This window comes from Arvicola amphibius, chromosome 2, assembly GCF_903992535.2.
Source record: "Arvicola amphibius chromosome 2, mArvAmp1.2, whole genome shotgun sequence".
Taxonomy (NCBI): domain Eukaryota; kingdom Metazoa; phylum Chordata; class Mammalia; order Rodentia; family Cricetidae; genus Arvicola; species Arvicola amphibius.
Window position 1 is genome coordinate 36,222,644 of NC_052048.2, and position 25,071 is coordinate 36,247,714.

The window sequence follows — 25,071 nt, forward strand, 5'->3', positions numbered from 1 at the left end:
CATCTTGCTTCTCAGTGGTCTGGGCAGGAATGGGAGGAATGGGCTTCCTCCTTCCTAGAATTCTCCTGTTCTCATCACCCTGCCTCTACTTGAAGGGGAAGCCCAGCCAATCACCTTGTTTGTAAGGTGTGTCCCCCTTAGGCTAATATTTACTTATAAAATCTTGTGGGTGTGTGGCCCGCCTTCTCTTTGTTTTCCTGCGCTCCTCGCTGGAACCTTGGATTTGTAAGTTCCCTTTTCTTTCCTTTAATTAAAGCTGAATATTATATATTAAAGCTAGTCTGGTTAATCATAACTGCCAATCAACCACGCCCCTTCATTTGGTGCCCAACATGGGGCTCAAACCCACGACCCTGAGATTACGAGTCTCATGCTCTACTGACTGAGCTAGCTGGGTGGCCGGGAGCTAGGCAGGAATGCAGACCACTGCTTCCACCACTACATCTACTTCCTGTCTGGTTTACCCGCCTAACTTCCTGCCTGGCCAATCAGCATTTATTTAAAACATGATTGATAGAATACAGACAATTCTCCTGCACCAATGTGGGCAAGCAATGTGTTCTTGTCAGGTTTTTTACTGGCAGGCTTCATTTTGCAATTACAAAGAAAAAGCCTATTACTTTATTACTTCCCTTGAAAGGTAATTTTATAAGGAGTTTTAAGGGAGCCACAAACCTAAACTTTTATACATAAAAAATAAGTCAGTCAGCTAAACTTTTAGTTCTCAGGGTGCATACCTACCTATTAATCAATAACAAAAAGTTGAGGTCAGGAATTGGTATAAGAAATTAATCATCACCATTGATTATTAATCAGACCTAGCAAAGGGAAATAGCAACAATCAGGCCATTTTATTTTTGACCCTAGCCTACGTAGTCTAATGAGATGGATTTTCAAGACCCTGACCAACCACTCAGCATCTTTGTTAGCACCTTTCTGTTCTTTAGACCAAGGGAAGTCAGTGAGGTGAACCAACTTATACATAGTAGCATGGCTTTTGCTTTTATTTTATTATATTTGTCATGTTGTCCATGTGTGTGGTGTTCATGCATGTATGCATGCATATTTACATATATGTAGGAACATGTGTATGCATTTGCCTTTGGCATTACATATGGTGGCTTGAGGTTGACATTGAGAGTTTTCTTTGATTGTCCTACACCTTAGCTATTGTACCAGGATTTTTTTTTTTTTTTAGTTGAAGCTGAAGCTCACCTAGCTAACTTGCTGGTGAAGCCCTCTCCCCTGGCCTGTGTCATCTGAATCCTGTAATGACAGGTGGGCTGCTAACTCATGCAGCATTTAAATGGGTATGAGGATCCAAGTCTGGTCCTCATGCATGCAAAGAAAAGAGCCTTCCCTACTATGCTATCCCCAAAGCTGTAGACTGATTTTATATGTCTGTTGTAACATAAAGGGCCTTTTGTAACATGAGGACTGGCTCATTGGGGTTTCTGTCCTGCCCAGTACCCCACAGCCGAGAAACCCCAAAGAAATCACACAGAGAGTCTGCATTAGATATAAACTGATTGGCCCATTAGCTCAGGCTACTTATTAGTTCTTGTAGCTTATATTAACCCATTGCTCTTATCTATGTTAGCCACATGGCTCGGTGGCTTTCTCAGCTGAGTAGATTACACCTTGCTTCTCCATGGTCTGGGCAGGAATGGGAGGAATGGGCTTCCTCCTTCCTAGCATTCTCCTGTTCTCATCACCCCACCTCTACTTCCTGTCTGGTTGACCCACCTATACTTCCTGCCTGGCCAATCAGCATTTATTTAAAACATGATTGACAGAATACAGACAATTCTCCCACACCAGTCTGTAAATTATGCATAACTCACATCTTCAGTCTGTGACCTGTGGATTGTCAGGAAAGCCACTCCTTGGTTTCAGTTTCCTCATCTACTTAAAAATGAGAGACTAAATTGCTGTTCATGACACCTAATACTAAACGCTCTACTTGTCTTTGTTTCTGTGTCTGTGTATCCTCATGAGAATGTAGGCTGTGTTTGGTTTGTTCAGAAATATTTACCTGTCTCTAGCATAATGCCTTGTGCACTACAGCGACTCGGTGAATATTTGTTGAGTGAATGAGTGTTTGCAAATATTTAGCTTCTGAAGAATTAGATTCCCAGCTCATCCTTGCAAATAAGCTATACGCCTGAAGTTTTAGGCAAATACCTCTCAGGAGAATCCAGCCAAGGGTAGCAACACTCAGGTTACTCTGTGACTGACACTGAGAGCTGAGGGATGCTCTTTCCCTCCATAATATTCACCAGCAAAGATAATTTCAGTCCCATTAATCCCAGAGGAAATAAAAATCTAGCCCACTGAATATTCTAGGGAGTCAAATGTTAACAGATTGTGTGTTTCTTTATTCACTTTCCATTTGAGACCACAGAGCTGCATGACTTTGTGACATTGTCAAACTCATTTTCATAAATTCAAGGTCACCATTATCTTCAGTTCTCACTTCAGTTTCAGCGTATGATGTCTCTCTTATTGTTGTTGTAGTACTGGTTTGGAACTCACTGTAAGTGGAGACTGCTTGTTCGTTTCCTGGCTGCTTTGACCCAAGTAATCACACAGAAACTATATTAATTACAGCACTGTTTGGCCAATGACTCAGTCATATTCCTAACCAGCTCTTATATCTTAAAATAATCCAGTTTCTATTAATCTATATATCACCATGAGGCTGTAGCCTACCAGTAAGTAGGCTTTGGCAGCTACAGAGCTCCTTGACTCTGCCTTCTGTCTCTCTATATCTATTCCAGCCTCACTATATTTGGCCCTACCATAGGTCAAAACAGCTTCTTTATTAACCAATGGTAATAAAACATACTCATATCATGCAGAGGGGAATCCTACATCAACTTATGGCTTCACATATGCTAGGAAGAGCTCTCCATCCTTGGCCCCACTTTCAAAGGTTCTATTTGGGTGAACTTCCCTTGGCATCTCTTACCCAGTTGCTAAAGACTAACTCTGCTGATCAGCTGACCAATCAGGCAGCTTCTTCCACTTCCGTGGTGGTGATCACCCTACAGATGTCACAGGTAGAAATAGTAAAAGTCTCTGAATAACCTTGATGTTGGTCTACAAGACTCTTACCATTTCTGGGGGTTCCTTCCATCTAGTCTGTTTACAAAGCAGTTGCACACAGAAGGCCAAGACAAATTTGTAGCATGTCCCCATTTGACACCCACAGTCAGTAGACTCCAGTGACTTTTAAAGAGTTGAAATTACCAGTTTTATAATTTTATCTCTGAGAAGCAGATCACAGAAACTCATCAATAAAACTCGGGGATAATTTTATTTCCCCACTGAGGAAAATATTGACATCACCATCCTGGGCCCCAGGGAAGCTTTATTGTACCAAGAACAAAAAAGGCAGATACTGTGAAACAGGTCACAAAGTAGTGATATCCTCCCACAGAGATCAGGCAAGATGCAGATGTCCCTGTTCGGTCTCCAGAGGGGAGACTGTGAGGGTAATGATCCACAAAGAGACCAATCTGACATCCTCTCTGTTCCTGCCCCCACCTGTCCATGTCTGAGCCTCCAGAAGAAACAAATTCTCACTTGACTCCCCAACTAATTAGCATTTAAAAACAGGAATCTGACCATGCTCTAGCTTCAAAAACTCACTAGTTTCCCACTCCATTCCCTACAAGTCTAAACTACTTCCTACAGTCTTCAAGGCCCGATTACCCTAATGTCCACATGGCTACTTTGTGGACAGCATTTCAGAATTTGTGCATATCTCAGGCTTTTTTCCCCAGCATCTTTTTTAGAGGCCTGGAGTTATTAATTCCCCTTTTATTTTCACAGCATTATACTTTTCTTAAAATTTAAAATTTATTTTTTAAAAAACAATCTTTTCTCCTTTTACATACTAACCCCAGTTCCCACTCCCTCCCTCTTGTTCCCTTCACCTTTCCCCCAACCTCACCCCATTCTCTTCTCAGAGAGGGTAAGTCTTCCCATGGGGAGTTAACAAAGTCTAACACATTGCTTTGAGGTAGGAGCAAGGACCTCCCTCCTTTATTTGACTGAACAAGGTATCCCTCCAAAGAGAATGGGCTCCAAAAGGCCAGACCAGGGAAAGCAATAGGGATAAATCTTAGTCCCACTACCAGTGACCCCATAGATTATCCCAGCCATATGACTACTACCCACATTCAGATGGCCTAGTTTGGTTCAGGTAACCTGTTTCAGTGGGTGGCCTCATCACGGTCTTGACCCCTTTGTTTATATTATTGCTGTTTCCTCTTCTTGACTGATCTCTGGGAGTTCAGCCCAGTGCTTCAGTGTGGATCTCTGCATCTACTTCCATCAGTTGCTGGATGAAGTTTCTATGATGACAATTAAAGTCATCAATATGATTACAGGGGAAGGCCAGTTCAGGCACTCTCTACACTATTGCTTAGGGACTTAGCTGGGGTCATCCTTGTGGATTCCTTGGAATTTCCCTAGTCCAGGTTTCTTGCTAGCCCCATAATGGTTCCCTCACTCAAGATATCTCTTTCCCTGCTCTCTCTCTTTGTCCTCCATCTGGACCATCCCATTCCCTCATGGTCTTCTACCCCCTCTTTCCTTCTCTTCTCTTCCTCCCTATTTCCCCTCCCCCTCATCTCCTTCTGCCTTACATTCTCCGCCCACCACCACGCTCCCAATTTTCTCAGAAGATCTTGTCTATTTCCTCTTCCCAGGGAGATCCATATACATTTCTCTTAGGATTTTCCTTGTTATGTAGCTTCTCTGGGGTCATGGACTATAGGTTGGTGATCCTTTGTTTTACATCTAATATCTACTTATAAGTGAGTGCATAGCATGTTGTCTTTCTGGGTCTGGGCTACCTTACTCAGGATGTTTTATTTTCTACTAGTTCCTTCGACTTGCATGCACATTTCAAGATGTCTTTGTGTTTTACTGCTGAGTAGTACTCCATTGTGTAAATAAATGTACCACATTTTCTTTATCCATTCTTCAGTTGAGGGGAATCATGGTTGTTTGCAGGTTTTAGTCATTACAAATAATGCTGTTATGAACATAGTTGAGCATATGTTCTTGTAGTATGATTGAGCATTCTTTGGGTATGTACCCAAGAGTGGTACTGCTGGGTCTTGAAGTAGGTTGATTCCAGGCCTTCTCTCACTCTCTCCTTTGTATTCTAGTCCTTTGCCTCTTCTTTATGCACTCTGTCTTATTTTACCTTTGTGTTTGTCATTAATTTTTTATTATCTAGAATTTTCCTCTCCTTATCTGCCTGTGATATATTCCTTTTCAGCCCCCATGTCCTTTCTCCAGAGAGGCCATCCATGAAACCAGCTACAAGGAAGAGATCAAATTTTACTACACTCTACATACCTTCTGCGAATACTTACCGTCATTGGGCTGTAATTTAGTTATTTGTTTGTTTTAGTGACTGCTGCCATCACTGGACAGTAACCTGTAGGAGGTCAGGAATTATAGAAGCTTCCTGTAACTTTGAAATCAGTTTACTTGGCTTTTTGGGGAGTCCTTTATTAATAGTAATTGGTTCTCCCCTAGGAACTATGGCATGTTTGGTCACAGGTTTTTGGCCCCAGAAATGCTACCAGCTATGGAATTCATACTTATAGAGTGGGCCTTAAACCCAATTAGAAAGTAGTTCCTTATTTCCATAACATCTGTGCCAATATTGCACAAGTGGGTGTGTTTGCTGGACCAGTAACTATTGCAGCTTGCAGGGTTTATAGCTGAGTAAAACTGGAGATTCTTTTTTTTTTTCTTCTGGTAGTATACATAGCACCTTGAAGCACCCCTGAAGCTAGTCAATAGGGATGAAGCTTTCAGATGAATACTCACTTGATTTCTCCATGTTCTGTAATGTCCAGCAGCAAGGTCCTAACATTAAGTTTTAGAGGGTAGCCAATAGCAGTGATATTTCCATTGCTATAATATTTTGAGGTCCATGGAACCTTACTGTCAAACAACTGAAAAGGCAGGGCACCTTCTTAGCTTTGAGTTTTTTTTATTTGTTAGTTTGCATTGTCTAATAAGAACACTGTGGTTCCATTATAAGGTAATCCCCCTTGGGAGGTGTTGGGGAATGGAGTTAATGTGATTCAAATATATTGTAAATCTTGCCAAAGAACTAATAAAAATGAGGGGGAAAACCCAAACCTTATAAAACAGCTTTTACATGTGTAATTCATCTTAACTGTGACTTCCCTCAATCTTCAGTTACAAACTGTAGTGGTCAGATGTTGGGCCAAAATTACCTCAGGGCCTGTACTTTGAGGCCTGTAGAACAGAAAAAACCCTGGCTCGAGTTTGAGGGAATCAAGTGAGGATGAGACAGCAAAATCTAGGTAGACGCCCCTCCAACCTGAGGGAGAGCTTGGCTGTCTCACATTGGCTGGAGGTGCCCCCACATCACACCATGCCACTTAATTTACGTAAGCTGATGCTCACAGTAATAAGCTGAGTTCTTGCTTTGACTTGACTCCCTATCATATCTGATTGTCCTGAGCTGTGGGGCTGCAGAATGGGCAGATAGTACACTTACATTTTCCTGGCGAGTAAAAGGGCTAAGGAAGCCTAGCAACTGGCACCCAATGTGGGGTGACTGATCCCAGGGAAAAGCAGTTTTCAAGGCAAGTGGGACCCTGTGATGGGTAACGTAACCTCACACAAAAATGACCCAGTGCTTAAGGTGCTGAGATATCCAGCTATTATGGCCCTTAAGGCATGTTTTCACCCCACTGCTCTGCCTCCCCAAATGGTAGGTAAGGAAAAGTTTAGAGACTGGGAGAGGTCTAAAGAATCTGAAAATAATCAACTGGCTAGAAGGGTGGAGGAGAAAGAGATAGGCAAAGAGCAGAAAAAAGTCAAAGATCAAGAGAGGTCTGAAGAATCAAAACGTAACCAATCAACCAAAAGAATGGGAGAAAAGGAGACAGACGAGGGGAAAGATCAAAAATGGGTGCAATTTACTGAAGAGTGGTCCCAGGGGAAAGGAATATGGCAGGCAGAGGCAAAGACAAAAAGGAAAGTAGATATTGTCTGTGATGAAGAGTGGTCATCTCCTTATGCCCCCAGTCTCCCTGGAAAGGATAAAATGGGAGAAGGGAATGGGACAAATAAGTGGGCTCCATTCTTGCCAGGAGGAAATGAGTATACACTTGGGTTAGGCCAGACAGGGACAAAGGAAAGTTCAAGCCTCTGATTCTCCCGGGGGTTGTCTGCCTACCTTCTGGGAAAATATGTGTTAGGACAAATGAATGCTGTTATTACCACTGACAACCTAGCCTTTTATAATGGTAAAACTGAGCAAGGTGTCATCAGGAAGACCCCTGACACCTGGATTCACCCCCAAAAGTAAAGAGCACTGCCCCCAGAGTGGACCCCTGGTAAGCCGGTATGGGTGGAACAGTGACCATTACCTGAATTTAAACTTTAGACGCTTAAGGAACTCACCAGAAATCTGCTTAAAGGAGGACAAATAAGGCCCTCGATAAACCCCTGGAACAGCCCTGTGTTTGTGATACATAAGCCTAATGGGACCTGGAGAATGTTACTGGACCTATGAGTAACCAGTGCCCATATGGAGTTAGTAGGGATTCCTTTCAGGATCTTGGGTCCTAGCAATCCCTTCCCAGTTTCCCCTCACTGTAATTCATCTAAAGGACTGCTTCTTCTCAATTCTTCTTCATGAGGAGGCTTGAGAAAAGTTCGCCTTTTCCATTTCTACAGTTAACTGCTCTCAACCTGACAAAAGCTAGGAATGGACTATTCTCCCACAGGAAAAGCCCAATGCTTAGGCCAACAATATTTGTGTAGTATCCTCTCTCCTTATTTTGACAAGGATAATACCCTTTTATATGTTTATATGGATGATCTAATAATTGGGCATTTGGAGGAATCAGGGCTAGCTCCCTGGATAATCACTGTTGTTGATATCCTCCAACAACATGGCTTTAAAATAACACCAAACAAAATACAAAAGGTGCCTCCATTTTATATATTGGGATCCCAATTAACACTTACTCAAGCCAAAGTAAATGGACCCCAATTAATCATGCCTGAGCCTCTCACTTTATTGGGGTTACAAAAGATACTGGGAGAAATCAACTGGTTAGGCCCTGTTTCCCTGTATAGACTGGGCGACTAGATGTGTTATATGATCTCCTAAAAGGAGGGCAACCTTATGATATCATTTCCTTACCCCCTGAGGGTCATCAGACCCTCACTGAATTCATCAATGAGCTCCATCAGGCTTCTTTGGCGAGATATAATCCTAACACGGCCTTCCAAGGCCGGATATTATTAGGGAAAAGAGCATGCTGGCTGCCCTTGTTCAGCAGTCATAACCACTAGGATGGATACACACCACCTTCGGGGGCACTCCCAGAGTGTACTCTCTAGTCAATCAAATAGCTGATATGATTATAAAAGTCAGGGACACATCCCTCCAACATTATGGAAAAGATCTCTCTAAATTAATAATTCTGTTTGAAAGTAAGGATTTAAAATGGGTGGCCAGACATTGTTCTTGATTGAGCCTGGAGGGATTTCTGGGGGCCCTGAACACCTACTTTGGGGAGTCCCAGTTAGTAAAGTTATATCAAGAACTTCACTGGAGAGTCCCCTTAGTCTTTTCTTCTAGGCCGCTGCCCCAAGAATTCACTGTTTGCACAGATTGTGGGAGGAATGAGGCTGCCTCTGTAGTTTTCCCTACAAGGGGGATCAAGACAAAAATTACCAAAATTCTCCCTTGTGGAGGATCCGCTCAGTATAAGGCAATGATGGCCATATATATTACTCTACGAGAGATCCTAGAACCCTTGTAATGAGGTTCCTAGAACTGCAATCTCTATTCAGACAGCTCTTATGTGGTGAACCTACTGCCACACTTACCCTATGCCTATATCAGATTGGATGCTAATCCTATTTCTACCTTGATAATACAACTTGTATCACTCTTAGAAGGTAGAAAATGCCCCATATTTATTCAACATCTCAGAGGACACCAAAACCTCCCTGGCCTCATTTCCCAAAGGAATGCTGCTGTGGATGCTCAGCTTCAGGGGCCTTTCTCATAGAGGTCTCAATTCTGCCCATACAAAATGATACCCAAAAATGCATGCCTTAAACTCATGTCAACTGAAGAGGACTCAAATACCTATATCCCCAGATCCCCACAACAGAATTAAAGAGAATTGTTCATACATGTAAGGCTTGACAGCTTTTTCTCTACACTCCCCTTTACAAGGGCCAGGGGTGAACCCAGGAGGGTTAGGAAATGTGTTATTAACCATCAATATTTTAAATTTTCAAAAATCAGATGAACAAAATAGATTCCAGAAACATTGGGGATCCCTGCCAACAAGGCCCTGCCTAAGGTTAGGTGGAAGGATCCTCTCACTAACCAATGGAGGGGCCCAGATCCCCTGTTGACACAGTGCAAAGGATATTGATGTGTCTTCCCAAACAGAGCGGAAATGCCTATTTGGGTACTTGCTCATAACTTTCTTGCCTCCCCTCAGGACAATGGGGAAGACAGGCCTGCTTGTTTGGGTTTCTGTCCCACCCAGTACCCCACAGCCGGCAAGACCCAAAGAAATAACACAGAGATCTCTATAAGTTATAAAGCTGATTGGCCCATTAGCTCTAGCCTCTCACTGGCTAACTCTCACATCTTGATTAACCCATTTTTCTGATCTATTTTAGCCATGTGGCTCAGTACCTTTTTCAGTGAGGCAGATCACATCCTGCTGCTTTGGTCGTCTGGGCAGGAGTGGGAGGAATCAACTTCCTCCTTCCCAAGTTCTCCTGTTCTCATTACATCATTTCTCCTTCCTGTCTGGTTTTCCCACCTTTACCTCCTGCCTGGCCAATCAGCGTTTTATTTAAAACATGATTGACAGATTACAGACAATTCTCCCGCACTACAAAATGACCAATAAAGAAAGAAAGATTATGGTGGACAACCCTTAAATTCACGCACAAGAAAAGAAAAATCACCACTGCCCAAGGGAGACTGACCCTTGAGGAAAGTGTTGCCTGTTTATCTATTTCAGATGGCCCTCCCAGTGGTAATCTTTTTAACTCTTCTCATGGGGATCAAGACCCAGGGAGCAAGCTTCCATCAACCACAGAAGGTAATGTAGATCCTGTCGAGTGCTGGCACTGGAGGAATCCTAAACCAGACTTCTCAGATGACAACACCCTGGACATGGTGGCCTGACCTGATGTTTGACCTCTGCGATTTGGCACTTGGGAGCTGGAACATGGAAGGCTGGATTTCGGGGATTAATGGGAGACCTAAATGTGGAGGCTTTTGGGGGTGCACCCTACCACAGGCATTTTACCCTAATGAGCTTGGGTGTTCTCGTGTCCTTAGGAGACATGCCCTCCTGCAGACACCCTTTTATGTATGACCAGGAAGCAACCAGATGGCCTCCACTATTAGAAATTGTGGGGTGGCTCTGGATTACTACTGTTCTTCCTGGGGATGTTAGCAGGCGGGGCTTGACATAATTTGAAAAAACAGAGACTGCATTACATTATTTACAAAAGTGTTTGGATTCCTTAGCAAGGGTAACCTTACAAAATAAGAGAGGCTTGGACTTGCTGTTTATGGAACAGGGAAGAATTTGCAGGGCACTTGGGAAAGAATGTTGCTTCTATGCAGACCATTCTGGGATAGTTACAAGAACCCTAGATGAGTTTTTAAAAAAGATATTGATTCATTTAAGTTAAGGACGCCTCCCCCCATGAGACCTGGTTTAATTGGTCCCCATGGCTTACCACACTCATGTCTTCCCTGTTTGGCCCAATGGCTATTTGTTTATTGATCTGCCTTTTTGGCCCATTCATTCTCCAAAGGCTGCAACAAGCATTCCAAAAACAGATACAACGGGTACAACTCATGGCCCTTTGAGTACATTATGATAGGCTCGATGTATCTCACCCCAAAGATGAACTTTCAGTTTGAGGGTATCCAGGCTGAAACTCCAGATAGGGGTGACCCTGACCTGTACTCTCTCTCTCTCTGGTGGGCTATTCTGGCTTGGTGAATTGGGTAGGGGGTTGTATACAAAACAAAAGGGGGAGTTGTTAGGCCAAAATTATCTCAGGGCCTGTACCTTGAGGCCTGTAGGACAGAGAAAAGCCTGCCTTGAGTTTGAGGGAATCAAGTGAGAATGAGAGAACAAAATCTAGGTAGATGCCCCTCTAGTCAGGGAGGGCTTGGCTGTCTCACATTGGCTGGAGTTACCCCCACATCACACCATGTCACTTAACCTATATAAACTGACTCTCACAGTAATAAAACTGAGTTCCTGCTTTGACTTGACTCCCTATAGTGTCTGATTGCCCTGCATTGTGAGGCTGAAGAATGGGCTGACAATGCATTCACCTTTCCCTGGGGAATAAGGAGGCTAAGGAAGCCTAGCAATCAGAGATAAGATCTCAGACTTCTCTGATTCAAAGTCTGTGATTCTCACAGCATCCTACACTGTCTTAAATATTCAGATAGTGAGAAATTTTATGGCTAAAGCACTTTGTAGATATGAATCACCATTCTCATCCTACCATACTATTAAAGGCTAGGAAAAAATATCTTTTGTTGCCTTAACTTATTTGAGATTTTGCTAGGAAGTTCTAGAGGACTTCAGCTACTCATCTTGACTAAAGCATGGTCAGCTTCTGTCTAGGAAGGTTTACTCTTTGACCCAGTCTGAATCTATAGGAGGGACATCTATGAGACAGTGAGGGATGAAGAGAACACAAGCTTAGATAGCCAGATAAGGTGAATCAGTCCTGATAATCAATGGGATGGGATGACAGACATCACAGTTAGATTGCCCTAATTAAAGTATTTGATACCACTAAACATTTACAGCCATCTTATCAAACTTGCAGGAGTTTTCAACATCCTGCCGTCTTTCCAGCCTGATATTTACTCACTTAAAAAAGTCTACTCCAAAGAGCAGTTTAATTTGGCTATATTCTAATAAATATTTTCAGAGCATATTGCTGAATATTTATTTTAAAAAGAAAGAATGTGAATATTAATTAAGTAATCAATGATGGTTTGTTTTCCTTCAACTGATATGATGTCATGCTTCCTTCCAGCAATTGAAAACAATGCTCTCGTTATGATCAAGTAGAGCCAAATGCAACTGATGCTGTTTAGTCATTTTTATTTGTTTTGTTATTAGTGTTATTATTATTATTGTGATGTGTATGCTCATGTGCATGTGTGTGTGCATGCTTGTGCATTCACTTGTTCTATATGCATTCATGTCTGTGTGTATGCAGTCTGTCTCTTCAGACCCACATGGAGACAAGATGTTTATACCAGGTTGTCTTCCTCAATTGCTTCTCCATCTTAGTCTTTTGAGTCCCACTTTACCTAGATATTACCATTTCAACTAGACCAACTGGCCATTGAACACCAGGGATTCAGCTGCCTATGCTCCAACTCTGGGGTTATAGGCTTATGCCACCACGTTTGGCTTTTATATGGGTGCTGAGGTTCTAAATCAGATCCTCACATTTTGGCAGCAAGCCTTTTACCCACCATTAACCTTTTCAGCTCAATATTTAATCATTTCTTATTTACTTCAAGTAGCAGTTTCATATGGTTCTATCCCAATATATTCAGAACATATTGTAGGGTATTCATAAGAAAATAAGGAGAAGGAGAATGAGTATCTGAATATCAATGAAGTAATCAATGATTGTCAATTACCGATTCAGATGATAGATGAAGTATACAGTGGAAAATCCATTAACATTGAACTATATAACCCAAATGGTGTGACTGTTAGGACTCTGGTTACCAGAGCCAGAGCAAATGCATATAACGGGATGGGAAGAGAGAGAGCCATATCTCTAGGGATGATTAACTAGCAGAGAAAGTCTCCTATCTACTCCTGTCCATTAATGTGTGACTCCAAGTGTATCCTTACTTTGCTCAAAAGTAGAGGGAAGTAAGAAGGCTAAAAAAGAGACAATTTATGACAGGTGTCCCTGAAATCTAATAGACAGTTCCCTGGTGGTCCAAAAGTCCCCTTCCACAGGGATTTTGAGACTATTTTCCAAATAATGCCCCCCTCTCTGAACCTAGGGCTTCATGCATGATATGTCAGAGGTATACCACTGTGCTATGTCCCTAGGCCTTTTCAATTCTTAATTGTGAGACAGAATCTCACTAAGTTACCCCAAGGCTGGCTTTGAACTCATTTTATAGCCGAGTTAGGCTTTTAATTCTTACTGCTTAATCCTCCAGAGTAGACAGGATTACAGACTAGAGCCACAGGTCCCAAAATGCTTAATTTTATTGATTTTTTTAAAAAACGATATAAGAGTAATGACATAAAGCTGTTGTCATTGTAGTACTAGTTCATGTAAAGGCACCAAACTCATAATAGAAAAGTCATTTTCTCTTAGGAATATCTTTGATGAAGTAGTAGATTAATTAATCTTATTAAGTTCTCATACTGCATAGTATACTAACAAATTGTACAACCTGCAATTATAAAATTGTTCATTGTATATTGTTATACCTTATATCATACAAACAAAAGGAGGCACAGCAAATGTGGGGCTCAACTTAAAGGGCAACATGCTGACACTTGTTTGAGCTGCCAGCAATGTAGCTCTTTTGTTCAGTGAGCACTGTTTTACCTGAGAGAACAATAGGCCAGACACAGCACGATTCTTCAGACTGTGGAATGTGGCAGATGTTTTCTTTAAAATGAATGAGGCAAGTTTGTCACTCTAGGAGAAACAACAGACAGCATTTGTGGCAGATGACAAATGGGAGCATTCATTCAGGCAGGCTCAGAAATTTGGAAGAACTTGAATCTTCCAATGTCAGTGTGGCAGCTTCCTAATGTTTAAGGTCTTTCCTTTCTTTTTTTCCCGTTTTCATATAAATTGGTTATAATAGCATGTGATAGGCTGTTGTTTTAAAAATTAATATATCCTACATTCTTTTTAAATTTAATTTAATATATGGAAAATAGCGAAGCTCTATGTCTCTGTGCTAAGTGATCTGGGTCTTTGGTAGCATTATACAGAAAGATATATTGAAGTAAAAAGATAGTGTGTATAGGAAACATTGTAAAAAGCAATGTATTAATGGCATTTCATCACTTCCAGACTTCACTTGATTAAAAAAAAAAAAAAACACGTTAAAGTTGTACAAATGTCTCGGGTGCTATGTCACTTTGTGATTTTTATAGAGACAGCTCCTTAACATGTCTAACACCCCCACATTGGTCACTGCTTGTGAAAGCACCACACTTCTGGAAATCCCTCTGTTATGGGGAATCCAAAATAGTGATCATCCTAAATTACAGTCACAATGATGGTTAACATTGTCAACTTAACAAGGCCGAGGGTCACTGGCTAGACAAGTCTCTCTGTGTGTTTGTAAGGAGGTATCTAGGTTGAAGTAGGAAGACCTGCTTATATACAGGCAGCCCTATTCCTTAAGTGGCCACCATGGAGTAGTAAAAAGGAGGAGGGCATGAGGTGGGCACTCATTTTCTCTGCCTCTTGACTGTAGATATGATGTCAACAGCACCTCACACTCCTGCCCTGCTTCTTTCCCTGCCATGAGGTACTGGACCCTTAAACTGTCAGCCCAAATTACCCCTTCTCCCCAAAAGTTGTTTTTTTTTCAGGAATTTTGTCCCAACACCAAAGAAAAGTAAATAACCCAGCCATTTAGCAGACCTTTGAGAGTGCTTGTATAGACCTTGAGTGACTTGCTAATCCCATGTAAGATAAACAAGAAATTAAGTCCAGATATGAAATTCAAAAGAACTAGATACCACATGCACTACTCCTGGGCAACGGTTTAAATAAGCTCATGAATATTTGCAGAAGGTTGAGCAGATGCAGTGTTTAGGGATGCCAGTTTTACCCACACTAATATTAGCTTAATAAAACACTAATTGGCCAGTAGCCAAGCAAGAATTATAGGTGGGGCAACCAGACTAAAAGAATTCCAAGAAGAGAAAAGGAAGAGTTAGTTACAAGCCAGAGGCAGGGGAAATAAGATGAGAATGTCTTACTGAGAAAAGGTACCAAGCCCTGTGGCTAAACATAGACAAGAATTATGGGTTAATTTATGTTGTAAGAGCTAGTTAATAATAAGCCTGAGCTAATTCACCAAATATCTCATAATTAATTTAAGGCTCCTGTGTGTTTCTTTGGGACTAAATGGCTGCGGGACTGGATGGGACAGTAACTTCCATCTACACAGATAAAGCTCAGGTTATCCTCAACTGTTTTGCTACAGAAGATTATTTTTAGACCAACCATTGGCAATTATGTTAGTAGGCATTTATTTAAAATATTTATAGTTGAAAAATTATTTAAATTCACTCAAATAATGAATACAAGACCATATTAACATTATGCATTTTATTTAAGAATAAACTATTTATTAAAAATATATTTCAAATCACATTTTTATTTATTCAGTGTGTGTGTGTGTGTGTGTGTGTGTGTGTGTGTGTGTGTAGATCAGAGGACATCTTGTGGGAGTTAGTTTTCTCCTTCTCCCGTGAAGGTCCTGGGGAATCAAACTCAGGTTGTGAGACTTAGTGACAGGTGCCTTTACTCACTGAACCTTCTCACTGTCCCTCTCATGTCTTTTAATTCAGAAATGTTGATTTTATTTTATTAAAATTACATTTGTTATTAAGATCCTGTACTAGCTCTATCTCCCTCCATCGCCAGATGAAGCTTCTATGGTGTTATGCAAGATATTCATCAGCATGGCTATCGGAAAGGGCCATTTCAGGCTCCTTCTCCTCAGCTGCCCAAGGAACTAGCTGTGGACATCTCCATGGATACCTGGGACCCCCCTCTAGAGTGAAGTCTCTTGCTAACCCTAAAATGGCTTCCTTAATTAAGATATCTTCTTCCCTGCACCCCTATCCACCCTTCCTCCATGCCAACCATCCCATTCCCCCAGGGTCTCCCCATCCTCCCTTCCTCACTTTTCTAACCGCATCTCCCCATCACCCCTTACTGCCACCCCACCCCTACCCCCAAGATCCCAATTTTTGCCTGGCAATCTAGTCTACTTCCAAAATCCAGGAGGATAACTATATGTTTTCCTTTGGGTTCATCTTCTTATTTAGCTTCTCTAGGATCTGGGATTTTAGGCTCACTGACCTTTATTTATGTCTAGAATCCACTGATGAGTGAGTACATACCAAATTCATCCTTTTGGGTCTGGGTTTCCTCACTCAGAATAGTGTTTTCTATTTCCATCCATTTGCATGCAAAGTTCAAGATGTCATTGTTTTTTACCACTGAGTAGTACTCTAATGTGTATATATTCCACACTTTCTGTATCCATTCTTCCACTGAAGGACATTTAGGTTTTCAGGTTCTGGCTATTACAAATAATGCTGCTATGAACATAGTTGAACAAATGCTTTTGTAGTATGATAGGGCATCTCTTGGGTATATTCCCAGGAGTGGTATTGCTGGATCCTGGGGTAGGTTGATTCCGAATTTCCTGAGAAACCGCCACACTGCTTTCCAAAGTGGTTGCACAAGTTTGCAATTCTACCAGCAGTGGATGAGTGTGCCCCTTACTCCACATAAAGACAGAGACCCACACTGGAGCGCACCACTGAGCTCCCAAGGCCCAAATGAGAAGCTGAAGGAGGGAGAACCTGAGCAAGGAAGTCAGGACAACGAGGAGTGCGCCCACCCACTGAGACTGCGGGGCTGGTCTAATGGGAGCTCACCAATGCCAGAGCAACCTGGACTGAAAAAACCATGGGATCAAACTGGATTCTCTGAAGGTGTCGGACAATGAAGGCTGACTGAGAAGCCAAGAACAATGGCACTGGGTTTTGATCCTACCGCATGTACTGGCTTTTGGGGAGCCTAGTCTGTTTAGATGTGCACCTTCCTGGACCCAGAAGAAATGGGTTGGACCTTGGACTTCCTGCAGGGCAGGGAACCCTGACTGCTCCTTGGACTGGCAAGGGGGGGGGGGAATTAAGGGAGGGAGAGGGAAATGGGAGGTGGGGAGAAGGTGGAAATTTTTAATAATAAAAAAATTTTAAAAAGATCCTGTACTAGTTACTTTTGTGTTGTTTTGTTAAGGCCCTATAACCAAAGGTGACTGTCAAGTCCCCATAGTATACTTCATCCAAAAATGCTGTACCACCTCCACAAACAGTGACATCAACTGGGGACCAAGCATTCAAATACCTGAGTTACTGGGGGATATTCTACATTTAAAACACAGAATGCTTATATTAGGAATTGAAAAATAATTGAATAAATAGAAAGAAAAGAAGCCATGTTTATCCATGTAACCTGTTCATGTGGAAGAATAAACTATGCCGTCCCATTTATTCTTGGGCACAGTTTAATTGGTTATTTATTTATTTATTTTTTTTTTTTTTTTTTTTTTTTTTTTTTTTTTTTTTTTTAGCCCTAGATACCTCCATGATTAATTTGTGCTGTCCTTTTATTTGGCCCATTGTGTCTGCTGACTAGCTGATGGTTTCTCGGATGAGAAAAAAGGGGATGGTGGGAAAATCTCTGAGGATAGTTATTTTCCTTGCATCTTTAAAATCCCCTTTCCTCACTGCTCCCAACTCAGTGGAGAACAGAGGATTCATCTATCCTTGAGGGCTGCCGCCAGCAGTCCTAGATGCGTCTCATCATTCCCATCCTTTAGTCTGCAGATATCTTTTTTTTTTTTTTTTTTCGCATGGTTTATTTTTTTTTATATTTAAAAATTTCCATCTCCTTCCCTCCTCCTCCCCCCTCCCTCCCCTCCTTCTCCCCTTTCTCTCCCCTCCTTCTCCCCCTTCCCTCCCCTCCCCTCCACCCATACCTCCCCTCCCTCCCTCTCAAGGCCAAGGAGCCATCAGGGTTCCCCACTCTATGCTAAGACCAAGGTCCTCCCAACTCCCCCCAGGTCCAGGAAGGTGATCGACCAAGCTGAGAAGGCTCCCACAGAGCCCGTCCATGAAGAACAATCAGAGCCCAGAGCCATTGTCCTTTGCTTCTCAGTCAGCCCCCGCTGTTGGCCACACTCAGAGAGACGGGTTTGGTCGCATGATCCATCAGTCCCATTCCAACTGGAGTTGGTGATCTCCCATTAGTTCTGTCCCACCGTCTCCATGAGTGAACGCACCCCTCTCGTATAATTGGTTATTTAGAAAAGCTGTAGGCTTTTTGTGTTAGAGACCGAAGTGCAACTCTGAAAACTGTTCTTTGGTTTTTTTTTTTTTTTTAAGGCATTCCTGACTTTATATCTGTAAATAGGAGATTCAGGTAGAAGTTTTCCTGGCAGAGTCACCCATCTTTCCCAGAAAGATGTTCATATAATGGGAAGGGGTTAAGGGTTCAATGCCTGGGTGAGGTGGAGGGGATCCTGGGTGGCTTCCTGGTACTGTTACTGGGAAATGTAGTCTGTGAGATAAGACGACTCTATGCCCTGTTCTTTCCTCTCCCCAGTTTATCTCAGCTTTGTCACCGCCTCCGTACTTCAAGTCCACACTGTTTCTTCCTGTAGTTCAGAATACTTTTTAATTGTTAACTTGTCTGACTCATGTTTAGTGTCTGACTCCCTGTTTCCTATACATTATACATTTGTATTTTTCTTGCTTGTCTATTGCTAGATTGTCCCATACATTAAAATTACTGAAACTTCTTATAGAGAAAATAGAAAATTTGAAGCTTCTCTCCACCCAGATGATCAAGGTCCAACTTCCATTTTTTATTTCAATACTTGCAGATTATACATTGTACTATTTGTAAAACTCTGTCTGAAGCATTGGCCCAAATGAGACCAACTCCAGAACTGTTAGTAAGACCATAGATTCAAGAGTTAAGGGATATTGTTCTAGTCTAGCTTGACTTTATTACTTCTAGTCACCTTAAGGAAATTATTTGGTGCCACAGGATGTCCTTATCTTCCTGACTGAGTAATTTTGAAAGGAGAGACTAAGATACTCAGTGTCTCAGTAATCAGGGTCAATGTAGTTGCTCATGGTCAGCAGGTACAGACCAGACCTGAAGAGCAAGGGGAATGAAAGCAGATACAGGGTCTGCCTGTTAGAAGCAGCAGACTGGATGTTCCACAGAGATTAGCAGTTGTGGCCCTCAGGGCAGGGGAAGTAGGGGAGTAGCCTTTCTTTCCTCTCCTCTCCTCCCCTCTTAGACACTGACTCAGCTTAGTCAAACCTGGTCAGAATTCCCAGAACAGGGACCCTGTTAATACGGACCTAGGATATCAGTCTTCAAAACCCAAGAACCAAATCAGAAAGAACAAGTATAAAACAAGAGCCTCAGAAAATGAACTAGCTATAACTCTGGGGAAAATAGTTTGACATTTTCTTTTGGAATTAAATGTTTACTCTCCATATGTCCTACTAAAACCTTTCTGGATACTCAGAGGGGATGAAAGCATATGGTTATATGCAAATCCCTGTGGAACTACCTCCAGTTGCTCTGCTCATCATCACTACATAAGGAAACTACTAAAATGTCCTTCAGCAGATGGATGGATAAACAAACTCTAGATCAGTGGTACAATGGAATATACCCAACAGCACAAAGAATGACTAAGACCTAAAATATGCATCTTGAGAGAACTGGCTTGAGTACAAGATGCCAGAGTTAGAGACTTAATGTGATGATTCCATTGACGGCCTTGTAGAAAAAAGAAGCTATAGTGTGGGGGAACAGATCCCTGACTTTCAGATGTTATAGGTGGAGAAGGTGTAACTGTGCATAGATAGGAATGAAATATTTATTGATTACAACGATTGCAAAGTTCTATACATGCATCAAAACTCATAGCCATACACTCAAGTTGATGTCATTTTACTATCTGTTAATTTAAATTGTTTGTGTGGGGAAAATGATAAGCATGCCTTGCCATGATAGTTCTAGACTTTTGAGGATAATGAAAACCTATTTTAAAATTGAGTTTGAGAAAGAATCAATCGAGATTTAAGTATGATCAACATTTGTATAAATACCAGCCAAGAGGGCACTATAGAAAATACTGACAGAGGGAGGCAGACAAGAAGAGCAGAACTGGTAATAGAGTAACACACAACAGACCATGGGGCTAGAGAGTCCATAAAGTACTGTCCCCAGATGGGCATGAACATCAGAATAAAAGAAGCAGGTCTCACTGCCAGGAGCAGAAATATAGGCACAGATATGAGCACAGAAACTGCAGATGATAAACCAGACTACAGGTTGGCTGAATCCTATATCAAGACGAGAGGCTCACTGCCCTTTGTGCTCTAATTAAGGAGCAGAGGGAGAACAAGGATAAAGCAGGCATGGGTAATGAGCAATACTCCTAGCTTACAGCTCTTCTAGACACAAAGGAACCAGAAGGATGCCCCTCGTTCCTGAAGGAGTCCAGTGAAGCAACATTTGCCCATGCACATTCCCTGCCATGTACGGTGCCAGGTAAGAGTAACTCAGTAACAACATAAGGTGTCCTATAGGGACCACTGACTCAAGAGGTGTGTCTCTGTCAGGTCATTTCATCTTGCCACATCTCAACCTGTAAATCTACAAAATGATTGTGATCATTTGTGCACAGTGGTGTTTCGGGGGGGGGGGGCGTTCATGGAGATAAGAACTGTGAAAACATGATGTGGGGTGTCCTTCTGGATGTGATATGGGGTGTCCTTCTGGATATATGTGATGCAATAAAAATAAAAATTGAATAAAACTGTTTTGGCCAATGGCTTTTGTGTACACCTTATGTTAACCCATTTCTATTAATCTATGTATCACAATGAGGTTGTGGCTAATCAGTAAGAGTGTGGCATCTTTGTCCTTAAGCAGCTACATGGCATCTCCCTGACTCTGCCTATTCTCTCTATATATATTTCTGTTTGGATTTTCCATCTGGCTTTACTCTGTTAAGCCATTGGTCAGAACAGCTTTATTCATCAATCAGTAAAAGCAACCCATATACAGAGTCTTTAGATAGATGGTTATGATGTCCCATACCTATAACCCCAATATCTAGAAAGATGAGTCAGGAGAGCTGTAAGTTCAAGGCTATCCTGGTCTATCATTGAACCCAGAGCCTCACTTTTTGGCTAGACTGCCTAGGTAGCAAGTAACACATCCATCTTTCTTGTCCTCACCAGTATTAGGTTTATAAATGTGCCACCATTCCTAGCTCATTTTTGGGAAGCATGGACACTGAGAAATCTGATCTCAGGCCTTCCCGTTTGTGTGTCAGGAACCTTCCCAGCTAAGCATTCTCCCCAGTGCCTGAATGCTCTTAAAATGTATCCCTATCCCAAGACATGCCACTTAATACACTTCTCTGCATCCGCAATGGTTATTTGCTGGCTCCCTCTCAAACACCTGACAGCACAGTTCGAACACATTGTGATTTGATTGCAAGAGAAAACTGTGCACATCTTGCAAAAGATGCAGAATTTTGCCAAGATGAAAGAGGTGATGGAGAACCTTTCTAAGCACACGCAGAGTAATTGACAAATGAGGTTCCGACAGTGTTAGACTGATGAATAATTGAAGAAGAGAAAATCAGCGAGGATGATGACACCATAAGCTTCAAAAGAGAATAATTTGATGATATGAATATCAAAGGGTGCAGGGAGGCTTATGGGAAAATTAAAATCTTGAGGATTTTCACAGCAATAATCATCTTTGTAGCTGAGCGTTGAAGGGTATTGCATCATCCTATTATTTAATTTCTTTGGAAAATGGCCTCAGAAAGTTTAATTCTTTGTTACTTTTTAATGATTTCCAAATAATGACACCATTACCTATGTTTTAACAGATAAAACATACACAGTTTTCATAAATATAACTTTTTTAAGAAAAAGTTTCTACTCCCCTTCTTTTTGTAGGGAATTTTTGTTGTTATTTTTAGTGGTTTTTATCTTTGGCAAGTAAAATATCCTCCCCAAAGGTTCACATGTCTTCAGTGTAGCAATGGTTAAGAAAAAGATCACGGGAATGGGTTGATTGCAATGTCTCTGATCTCATCATGGGTTAACCCTTTAAAGGGTTAAGGTTTGACAGGCTATTAGGAGGTGGCAGTAACTTGGAAGATGGTATTTAGTTGAAGGTTATAGTTTCTTGGTGGTTATACCCAGTCTTTCCCCCTCCCTCCTTCCCTCCCTCCCTCCCTCCCTCCCTCCCTCCCTCCCTCCCACTCTCTCTCCCTTACATCATCCCTCTCCATTTCTCATATACCTTCCTAACTTCGATGAAGTGACCCCAGCTCCTTCCACCATGTAATATAATTTTAGCTTTGAAAAATTTACCCCTCTGAAAAAATAGAACAATAATATTGCAGAAGCTTTCTGAGGATTTAATGAAGCCATGTACATTAATATATGTCAAATAATGTTTACACAGTAGGTGTTCAAAAACATAGCAAGGATTATTTCTAGTACAGGCCTGGCGACCCAGAAAATATTACACTCAATATTTTTCCCCTTCTGCTTTCCAATTTCCTTCCAGATTTCTTTATTTCCTCTGTTTGTCCTGTTAGATGGACAATGTAGAAAACAATGTCTGCTCTAAATTTCATTATTATACCTGACAGTGTGGAGAGAGAGTTTACTGAGGAGAGGGGAAGGAAGGGAGGGGAGCGGAGAGATCAGATTAGGAAGTGAAGACAGGTACCAGGTGAAGAAAAGGACTCCATGATTTGTGGAGTGTTCACATTGAACAAGGGCTTTTCAGATCTACAGGGGTTAAAATTGTTGTTTGTAGAACAAACCTGATTGTAAATAACATCATGAGCATTTTTGTAGATAAGAAGAGAACTTATATATAAGTTTGAGATTGCATTCATAACCAGAATCTGAGTGAGATGGGTTTAAACCCTGCTCATCACCTCCAACCCCTTCACTATGTAACCCCTAAATTGTAGTGCTGTGGGCCAAAAAAAGATATCACAGGAAGTTTTAAATCTTTGAGAGCTTGTTTGGAGGTTCTAGCATTACTCATTTACCTTTGACATAAGATGGATCCTCTTCCATTTGGGAAGGCCATCCTTTTTGAACCTGTTTTGAAGCTTCAGGAGGGATACACAGGAACAGTGAACTGAAGCATGAATTTAATTAGTCTTATTAAATAAAAAAACAGGAGTCAGATATTAGGGGGTGAAAGTTGAACTATCAGAGAAGCAGAGACGAAATCTCAGACCAAATGCGGGCGATTCTGTCTCTATGAATCCTCAGACTTAATAGTGCAATCCGGTCACTGAGAATCTTCAGACTGAATGGGCCTGAGATCCTGTCTCCACCCACATTTTATTCCTGTCTCCACCTCCCTAGTGCTGAAATTAAAGATGTGTGCCTCCCATGTACGGAGATCAAAGGCATGAGATCCCAAGTACTGGGATCAAAGGTGTGAGCCACCACTGCTGGCTGTTTCTCTTTTAGACTGGTTCAATCTTGTGTAGCTAAGAGTAGCCTTGAATTCCTAATCTTCCCGTTTCCTCCCAAGTGCTGGGATTAAAAGTGTGTGCCTCCTCACGGTCCTGACTTCCTTGCTCATGATCTCCCTCCTTTTGCTCCTCATCAGGACCTTGGGAGCTCAGTCCGGTGCTCCTATGTGGGGCTCTGTCATTTTCTCCATCCAATGCCAGGTGAAGGTTCTATGGTGATATGCAAGATATTCATGAGTATGGCAATAGGATCTGGACATTTCTGGCACCCTCTCCTCAGCTGCCCAAGGACCTAGCTGGGGGCATCTTCCTGGACACCTGGGAACCCCTCAAGAGTCAAGTCTCTGCCAACCCTAGAATGGCTCCTTTGACTAAGATATATAATTCTTTGTTCCCATATCCACCCTTCCTATATCCCAACCATCCTATTCCCCCAAGCTCTTCCCATCCTCCACTTCACACTTTTCTCTCCCCATCCCCCCTCCCCATCCCACCCCACCCCCATGTTCCCATTTTTTGTCCGGCAATCTTGTCTACTTCCAGTATCCAGGAGGATAACTGTATATTTTTCTTTGGCTTCACCTTCTTATATAGCTTCTCTAGGATTTTTTACGAATTATAGGCTCGATGTCCTTTATTTATGGCTAGAAACCAATTATGAGTGAGTACATCCCATGTTCATCTTTTTGGGCCTGGGTTACCTCACTCAGGATGGTGTTTTCTATTTCCCTCCATTTGCATGCAAAATTCAAGATGTCATTGTTTTTTACTGCCAAGTAGTACTCTAATATGTATATATTCCACACTTTCCTCATCCATTCTTCCACTGAAGGGCATCTAGCTTGTTTCCAGGTTCTGGCTATTACGAATAATGCTGCTAAAAACATAGTTGAACAGATGCTTTTGTAATATGATTGGGCATCTCTTGGGTAAATTCTCAAGAGTGGGATTGCTGGGTCCTGGGGTAGGTTGATCCCAAATTTCCTGAGAAACCTCCACACTGCTTTCCAAAGCAGTTGCACAAGTTTGCATTCCCACCAGCTATGGGTGAGTGTACCCCTTACTCCACATCCTCTCCAGCAAAGGCTATCATTGGTGTTTTTGATTTTAGCTATTCTGACAGGTGTAAGATGGTATCTCAACGTTGTTTTGATTTGCATTTCCCTGATTGCTAAGGAGGTTGAGCATGCCCTTAAGTGTCTTTTGGCCATTCGAACTTCTTCTGTTGAGAATTCTCTGTTCAGTTCAGTGCCCCATTTTTTAATTGGGTTCATTGAGACAGTGGGACAGATCTAACGGGAGATCACTAAGTCCAGTTGGAATGGGACTGATGGAACAGGCGACCAAACCGGACTCTCTGAATGTAGCTGACGGTGGAGGAGGACTGAGAAACCAAGGACAACGGCAATGAACATGAACTCTACAGCATGGATGGGCTCACTGTGAGCCTTGTCAGTTTGGTTGGTCACCTTCCTGGACTTAGGGGGAGCTGGGAGGACCTTGGACCTAACATAGTGAAGGGAACCCTGATGGCTCTTTGTCTTGGAGAGGGGTGGAGTGGGGGTATGGGTGGAAGGGAGGGGAGGAAAGGGGGAGGAGGAGGG

The 25,071-nt window shown here is 42.0% G+C and overlaps 1 non-coding gene across 1 annotated transcript; it reads right to left on the minus strand.

Moving 5' to 3' along the window:
* Positions 1–324: 324 nt before the first annotated feature.
* Trnat-cgu lies at positions 325–397 on the minus strand. The gene has a single exon. It is a non-coding gene; the product is annotated as a tRNA-Thr (tRNA).
* Positions 398–25,071: the final 24,674 nt, after the last annotated feature.